This window comes from Oryctolagus cuniculus, unplaced genomic scaffold, assembly GCF_964237555.1.
Source record: "Oryctolagus cuniculus unplaced genomic scaffold, mOryCun1.1 SCAFFOLD_76, whole genome shotgun sequence".
NCBI lineage: Eukaryota > Metazoa > Chordata > Mammalia > Lagomorpha > Leporidae > Oryctolagus > Oryctolagus cuniculus.
In genome coordinates this window covers 297,882-306,961 of record NW_027208220.1, presented here as the reverse complement: position 1 = coordinate 306,961, position 9,080 = coordinate 297,882, and the positions used below count along the sequence as shown (strand labels likewise).

The window sequence follows — 9,080 nt, the reverse complement described above, 5'->3', positions numbered from 1 at the left end:
TGGTTATTGGCCTATTTAGGTTTTCTATGTCTTTGGGAGTCAATTTTGGCAGATTGTATGTGTCCATAAAACATTCCATTTCTTCTAGGATTTTCCAATTTATTGATGTATAGCTATTTGTAGTAGCTCTTCATGATTTTTTTAAAGATTTATTTATTTATTTATTTGAAAGGCAGAGTTGCAGAGTCAGAGAGAGAGAGAGAGAGAGAGAGAGAAGGTCCTGGCTGCTCCACTTCCAATCCAGCTCCCTAGTGATGAACCTGAGTAAACAGCAGAGGATGTCAAGTCCTTAGGCCCCTGTCCCACCATGAGACCTCAATGAACTCCAGACTCATGACTTCAGATTAGCCCAGCTATGGCAGTTGCTGGCCACTTGGGGAGTGAACCAGTGGATGGACGATATATGACTGAATGAACAGATACTAACATGTCTCCCAGGAATGAGAATGTTCTTGTGAGAGGAGAATCTTAATGTCCCTATGGGTTAGCTCTTCAGATCAAGGATATACCACAGCTACTTCTCAGGCTTAGGGCATAAGCTACTACCTTGCTTTCTTCCAGAAAGAATGAGCTAGGATTAAACTGCACAGTCCTAGGGACTGAGCCACGGGGAGCATCTTAGATCACCACTCACACAGTTTTGAAACTTAGGACAAGGAAAAGAGTGAAGGGAGCTTTCAGGAGACACCACCTTGTAAACTTTACAAGGGAACAAGCCGACAATTCATGATGAGATATCTGCATTTATGGTAGCTAAAAGGACATGTGCAGATATTTTTTAAAATTATTTTACTCATTTGAAATGTAGAAAAATAGACAGAAAAAGAAAGAATTTTTTTCCTCCTTCATTGATTCACTTCTCAAATGCATGCAACAATGATGACCAGGCTGAAGCCAGAAGCCAGAAACTGAATTTGGGTCTCCCATATGGGTGATAGAGACCCAAGTATTTAGGCCATCATCCACTGCTTACAAGAGTGTGTAATAGCAGCAAAGTGGCTTGGAAGGAAGGCTGATACTCTGATATGGAATATGGACATCTGAAGTGACATCTTAACACCTGTTGTAGAATCAAAATAAAAATGGAGTGAGTGTGGCTAAGATATGATTTCAGATCTCTTGCTTCTGTACATATTAGCTTTGCTTGATAATGGCTAATGGTGTATCTTGTAAAACTATGTGGGCCAAAATTCCAAGGAAATAAGTTGAGAGAAATGTGTCCTGCACTGTTATCTTGCAACCATATTTTATAGTTGTTATTGTTCCTGGGTTTGTTATTGTTAACTGTTATCTTACAACCATATTCTGGTTTTTTTTTTTATTGTTCACTGCATACCAGGGGTTTGAAATTGTGAGCCTTAGTGGAAGAATGACTGTAAAAAACTGTTTAACTCGCTGTTGGGGACCACACTCTGGTAAGGAGTGATGGTCCCAATCAGATGCCTTGCCTCTCATTTTCAATTAAATTCACATATGACTGTCACTTGTTTTTGTAATATTCTATTTTAGCTGATGAATGGATGCAACACTGCTCTAAACATCCACCAAAGCAGAGTTTTTACATGAGAATGATAAATAGATTTTCTCCACTGTCTTCTTATGTGAAATGTTCACAAATAGAAAACAAACCATTTTTTATTCCTGGGGGAAAATCCTGATTGTTCTTTGGAAAAATGCTGAAATACTGAAGCTGAATGAAAGGTATCATGGCAGAAAATATTTAATAGTGTTGGGAACTTCAGAGGGGAAGGTGCCATTTGACAATGTGGGGCTAAATGCAGATATTTAGGATTTATTTCCACATATAATGGTTTGTCCCCTTTGAAACCCGTGGGGAAATTTAATCCAAATTATCATAGTAAGAGATGAGATCATGTGGAACCTGAGAGGAGGTGATTAGGATCAATTCTTTCATGTGATTAATGGGTTGCAGGTTTATCTCCAGGGGTCTGTTTCAGCAGTCACTTTACATTAGCCTCTCCTATACTCAGCTTTATTGGTCCACATGGTTCTTGTGCTAGGCCTTTGCCAATAAGAAGGCCAGCACCAGATGTTGCCCCCAAACATGGGACCTAATCCTTGAGCCAAATAAAACCATTTCTTTGTAACTTACCCAGTCTTATACTGTGTCACTAACAAGAGAATACAGATTAAGGTCCCGAGGAAGAGCCATGCTGAGAGGTCAGGGTCATGGACTAGAAATCTTGTTTCCCAACTCAGGGGGACCAGATCACCCCAGGTATGAGAGGAAGGTTTAAGGATCCTACAGATAACAGCAGATCCCCCCAGTGAATAGCATATCTGCAGACATACTCCCTCTGAGGACCTCTCATCCTACCACACTATTTAGGGAGATGTGCGGCTATCCAGAGGGCCTCCAGCGCTGACCAGAAGTTTCTGTGTGCAGGAACAGGACAGAATGCCCAGGGGCCCAGCTACCTGCTCAATTCGAGCAAACTGGCCCAACACACTCACCATTTCCTTGCTTCCGTGATATTCAGGCGCCCTCTTGAGGGGTCTGGTGATGACCGAAATTTGCAGAGCAACGGAGCCAGCTAAGGCCTCTCTCGGGAGCAGATCCGGGGAGTTGAGTACAGCGGTGCCAAAAAATAATATCGCACGTGGTTCCCCAATGATGCCCCTGGGCGCCTTGATTGAACAATTTGCCCAACCGGCAAGAATGCACGAAGTCAGAAAAGGTGTAGCCAATCAGAATCCCGTTAAGGTTCCTTGCGACTATTCCTGGAGAGGGAGAAGCTTGGACTTAAGCTGCCTCCTTCTCTCAGATGGCAACTCTTCTGGCGGTAGGAGGCACTTTCCCCTCTCGATGGTCCCACCTCCTTGGATCCCCCCTCTTTCTCCTTCCCTCCAGTGATCACAATCCTACTGAGATCTCGTGATCCTGCGCTTGCAGTAACCTGCTTCACATGAGCTACAATTTACAAAATGTTGGCTGGACTGTGGGCCTTTCCTTTTCTTTGTATTCATAGCTTATTTTATGAGGTTGTTTGACAATTTTTATATTGATTTTAAGACTAAAAACATTATGTAGGTTAGTTTTTTGTTTCATTTCTCTTATAAGCATTTGATTTCTAGTCTGTGTTTTGTCCTTTAAAAAGTTTTCCATTTGTTTCTTGCTGGTACATAGTAACCCAGTTGATTTTTATGTATTTATTTTATACCTAGTAAGCTTAATTATCTTATTAGTTTTATTTACCTAGGGATTATGTTGTATTTTCTCTGTATACAGTAGTATCATCCAATATATTAACAATTTTGTTGCTTAAAAGTTTATCAAAAATTTATACCTAATTTTCCTTTTTTGTTGTTTTATTTACCTGATTATACTTCCAAGATGAAGTTGGAAAGAAACAATGAGAAGAGATAGACTTATCTAGATCTGTTCCCAGGAAAAAAGCTTGCAATGTTCTGTAGTAATTATGCTGCCTTAGGTTCATTTTATACAATCTTAGTCGGAATGTGGAAGTTGCTATTTTAATATTCTATTAGTTGTTGTGTGTTTATGGCCCAATGATGAATTTTATTACATGTTTTTTAACATTTACTCTAAATGATCACATTATTCTCTTGTATTTTTCACCCATGTGAATGTTTACTCTATTTGTTCTGGTCTGTTAACCTCCTTTGAACATTTTAGTATATTCTGTTCATTATTAATTTATTATCATTTCATATTTTTGCAGAACAACCCCCCAAACCAGTTGGAAGTGTTGTTTTAGAACCCCAAACATGGCCTACTTGTCCAACATGCCAAAAGCCAATTACTGACATCAATGTAGAAGGAAAAAGGTGTTTATTTTAAAGACAGAGCAAGAATCCATGCAGCTATTGCTTAATTCCTAGACTCCCCAAGGAGTAAGGGTTGAAGGTTTTTATAAATGAAAGCTAGGACTGACAGGTGGAGGTTTATCTTGTGCGCAAGGCCCTGGTGTTTCAGTGGTACTCATGACCTTCCTTTGATTGGTGGCATGGTGCACTTTAGGGAATTTTTTTTACAATGGCCCAGTGGGCTTCAGTTAGTCTGGGGGACTACATATAAGTGGTGGTTGTCTTTTGCCCAGACCTGGAATTTCCATGCTGAACCCGGAATCCCCCTAAACAAACCCATCCAGGGAATATTGACCAGCAGGATTTGATCTACTACAGGAGCAAGTGCCTCCTTGTACTGTGGGAGAAGGGCATTTAATTTTAATCATATCCTTTGCCTTTTACATTAAAAGCATTCTAGGTACAAGCACATAGGTGATGAATGATGTAATAAAGTATATTTAAAAGGTAAGAAAGCAAGCACAAACATGAGTGGGCATAATTGAAGAGTAGAGTTGGTCAGAGAATGAGTAGGGGAAAGGAAATACAGAGATGGCACCTCATCACCTCCATTAGTCTTGATCTCCAATGGAAGAGAGCATAAGCACCTCCCAGCACCTCCTTTTATGAGGTAATGTGGTCACTTGTGAGGTATATGGCAGCTCCATAAAATTCCAAGTGGAGCTCAATATACATATTTACATGACTTTCCCCTAGGTCCCAGATGAAAAGAAGGTTTCCTGGGAAAGGAGGTGTTCTGCCAAATATTGTAGAATTACATGGGGACAAGGCTTTATGGTTTTTGACCTCCAGCTCACTTAGCTACCTTATCCCATATCACATGAGCCTGATGATTTGTCAGTACAGCTGTATCACTTCTTCAATTCAGTGAATTTCTTTTGCTAAAGGACAAGCAAGGACCTTGGTCTAGGGAAACAAATGAAATGATGGGTCCTGCCTTTACATTATAGGAGTTCAGTCACAATATGTAATTTAATATAATAATACTTTGTTTAAAATATTTGTATCTCTTATATAGAGAGATGGTCCTTAAGTTCATTTTTATTTCATGTCCTTGTCTGACTATGTCATCAATGTAATGCTGATTCACACCAAAACTATTTCCTGTTTGGTTCCACTTTGGATGAATCTGCAAAATTTAGAAATTTTTTTCTTCCTTAAAAGTTATCTCACTGTCCACTCTGCCTGTCAAAAAAAAAAAAAAATTGGGGGCTGTTCCATAAATCTGGGACTGAAATTTTGTTTGTAGAAATGGTTTGTTGTCTCTTTTCATTTGTAAAATATTGATTCACCCTGTTTAGTTCATAAGACATTTTCCTATTTATGTTACATTCACATTTTAATATTCTGAGTTCAAAAATTTGGTGGACTTTTGTGGTGCAATGAGAAGGCTATGCCAAGATGGCTGCTGGCAATGGAAACTGCCTGGCAACAGGCTGTGATTGGATGGCTTTGGAAACCACATGGCAATGGAGCCTGCCTGACAACAGGCTATGATTGTATGGCTTTGGAAACTGCCTGCCAACAGGCTGTTATTGGTTAGGGCATAGACAGCCCCTTGACCAGATTGGCTGCCTTGGCTATTTAAGCTGCTGTACCAACTGAAATAAATGTCTCTGGGCTGCTTGCCTCAGGCTGACTCCCAGGGTCTGTGTGGTGGCTCCATGCCTCCTGCTCTCACAACACTCCTCCTCTCAGAATGCATCAACCTCAAAATCTGGTGCCCAATGTGACTGAGAGAGAAATAGGCTGTCAAACTCGACAAGGTCCCCCCTTGATTTTGGCAAGTAGGCCCCTCGGTGTTTTGTGTGCTGTTTGGTTCTGTAAGGGTGAGCACAGAACCCCCTCCTATGCCCCTTTCCTTCTCTTTGTCCTCAGTCTAAGTGCCCCAGGTAGGCACACATCACCCAGAAGTGTAACGCTGCTTCTCAGCTCCTCCTTTTACTTTCAGGTTGCCCATCAAATTCACATAAGGGGCTGATCATCCCAGAATTCAGAACCAAGTCATCTTCCCTCACTTGACAGAGGTGACACTCCAGAGACACCATGTGGGCATACGGCCTTGACCTAATGAATCAAGGAAGTCCCCACTAAGCACAGGACATATGTACAATCTGATACACCACAGTCTGTCCGTCTAAGGCAGAGAACCCCTGCAGAATGCCATCAGTCACTGAGGTGCTAACAATTTGTTTTGTTATGGCAGCAGTGCTGTGCATGTCTTTCCTTTGGCTAGAATTGGTGTGGCGCACTGCTCTTAAGTGTTCAAACATGGGAAAGATACCCCCCTCTCAGAAGCACACACATATTACCAAACACAATGAATCTGTGAGTAAAAAGAGCCTGTCACTCCAGGCCTCTGCCTCACAGGCAACAGTTGATGATTTAGGGAGAGAGAGTTCCCACAGTGAAAATGACATGGCAGCAGACAACGCAACAATACCTAGTCAGCCACCCCCAAATACTCATGGAATGAACTTAGACAACCTCGAGGCAATAACCCATGCAAGGTCATCCCATCCTCACCCAGTGAGGACCCCCACACTTGTGGTAGTCCTCAGGCACCTCAGGCTCTCAGGGCAGCCCCATCCATATGTTTGCCATTAATGTAGGAGCGGACACAGAATTCAGGACTGGATGACCTTACTATGCTAAAAAATAAATGATCTTGGCCAGCACCACAGTTCACTTGGCTAATCCTCCACCTGCAGTGCTGGCACTCTGGGTTCTAGTCCTGGTTGGGATGCCAGTTCTGTCCCAGTTTCCCAGTTGCTCCTCTTCCAGTCCAGCTCTCTGCTGTTGCCCGGGAAGGCAGTGGAGGATGGCCCAAGTGCTTGGGCCCTGCACCCACATGGGAGACCAGGGGGAAGTACCTGGCTCCTGGCTTTGGATCAGTGCAGCACACTGGCCATAGCGGCCATTTGGGGGGGGGGTAAACCAATGGAAGGAAGACCTTTCTCTCTGTCTCTCTCTCTCTCTCTCACTAACTCTGCCTGTCAAAAATAAATAAATAAATAAATAAATAAATAATTTTTAAAATGACCTTACTATGCTAAAAAAGGCTTCTCAAGAGTCAGGCCCTGACACTCCCTACTTTGAACAGGTGCTCACTTTGAGTGGATTACACTGCTCAAAGCATATCTGTCAAGACCACAGTTCTTACAGTCGAAAGCCTCCTATGAGGAAGAGGATGAAACCGTGGTGAGGAATAATGCTGCCTATGGAATAGCAGTAACCTTTGATATGCTTAGAGGCCGTGGCACCTACATATATTCTCATGAACAGGCCCTCACTGAAGTAGTTGCCTATTTTGACCAGGTCAGAGATTTGGCACTTAGAGCCTTAAAAAATATAAATCCTCCTAAATATAGTCAGCTCTTTAGAAACCTAGTTCAAGGCCCAGGTGAATGGTTCCCCTATTTCCTTTCCAGAGTATTGGAAGCAGTAGAGAAAAGATTACTGCTTGGACCCAATCAAGAAAATCTGGTCAAAAATTAGCTTGGGAAGGCGCTACTAGAGACAAAAGCTGCAATTGCCCCAATCTGTAAAGAAGACCTTTCTAAATGGATAGTAGCTACAAAGGAGATAAACCCTGCTGATACACCATACAAGCCATACAAGCCCTAACTGCAGCCATTAACAAACTGAACACAAGGAAGTCTAATGACCCTCCAGTTTATTGGGGATGTCGGGAAACAGGACACCTACGGCAAAACTGCCCAAACACTGACAGATGGGGCAAGCCCAAAATGCTGTGTCCCAGATGTAAAAAAGGCTTTCACTGGGCAAAAGATTGCAAGACCAAGCCTTTAAACACTCCCAGCAGGGTGGCCCTCAAACCAGCAAGTAAGATATTGACCATTAACTGGTCAATATCTTCAATCTGAGGCCAAAATGGACCCTATACTTATATGACATTGCCTTTGTGGGTTTAATTGATATGGAGGCAGATGCCACTATCTTAAAAGCTAGGGATGCAAGAAAAATTCAACATTGGAAGACAGCGCCCAGGCCCAACCTCCAAGGTGTTGGAGGATTAAAATTGGCTGATCATGTCATCATGCCTATAATGTGGTGAGATGACAGCAGAGATACAGGAACCCATCCAGGGGCCATTCCTAATGGATAGCACATAGTTACCATTGATATCAAAGATTTCTTCTTTTCCATTCCCATCATGGAGGAGGATAAGGCCTACTTTGCCTTTACAGTATGGGAGCCCAGTTTCAAGCTCCCTGCAAAAAGATTTCTCCCACAAGGCATGAAAAATTGCCCTGCCATTTACCAAAGATACATTTCTCATGCGACCAGCACACTTAAAGGTCAGTGCTTGGTCATACATTATGTGGATAATATCTTACTTGCTTACGAGAATGCAGCAACTCTAAAGGCCTGTCTAATAGAGACAGTAAGAAATTTACAATTCCGGAGCCAGTGCAGTGGTGCACTAGGTTAATCCTCCACCTGTGGCACCAGCATCCCATATGGGCACTGAGTTCTAGTCCCAGTTGCTCCTCTTCCTGTCCAGCTCCTGTCCAGCCCAAGAAGGCAGTGGAGGATGGCCCAAGTGCTTGGGCCCCTGCACCCACATGGGAGACTGGGAAGAAGCTCTTGGCTCCTGGTTTTGGATCAGCATAGCTCCAGCCATTGCAGCCATCTGGGGGGTGAACCAAGGGAAGGTAGACCTTTCTCTGTCTCTCTTTCTCCCTATTTGTAACTCTACCTGTCAAATAAATAAATAATCTTAAAAAAAGAAATTTACAATTCCTGGGTTTGTCTATTGCCACAGAAAAGGTACAACATTTTCCTCCCTTTCAATTCTTGGATTATCAAATCTCCTCCCATATATCTCCAATGGGCCCAAACCTAAAAATCAAGCATAAATACTCACTTAATGAACTTCAGCAACTATGCAGCCAAATCAATTCGCTGAAGCCCTTCCTTCCCCTAACACCTGCAGAGCTTAGACTGCTATTTGATTTACTAAGGGGAACAGCCCTTCTTCAAAAATTATATTGACACCAGCAGCCAAATCCACTATAGGAAAGATCAACACCCAGTTGTCAAATTTTAAAACATTTAGATATGACTCTCAGGTGCCTCTGTTTGCCATAACGATATGTACCCTCAAGACCCCCTTAAGGAGTTATTTGGCAACAACACAGACCACTCTTTTGGGTGCACATAACCTGGAGCAAGTGTCATAAAATAGTTAACAAAGAAGATGCCAT

The 9,080-nt window shown here is 42.4% G+C and overlaps 1 pseudogene; it reads left to right on the top strand.

The window, feature by feature from the left end:
* The first annotated feature begins 2,635 nt into the window (after positions 1-2,635).
* The window catches only part of LOC127486034 (uncharacterized), a 44,568-nt pseudogene continuing 38,123 nt past the window's right edge, over positions 2,636-9,080 (top strand).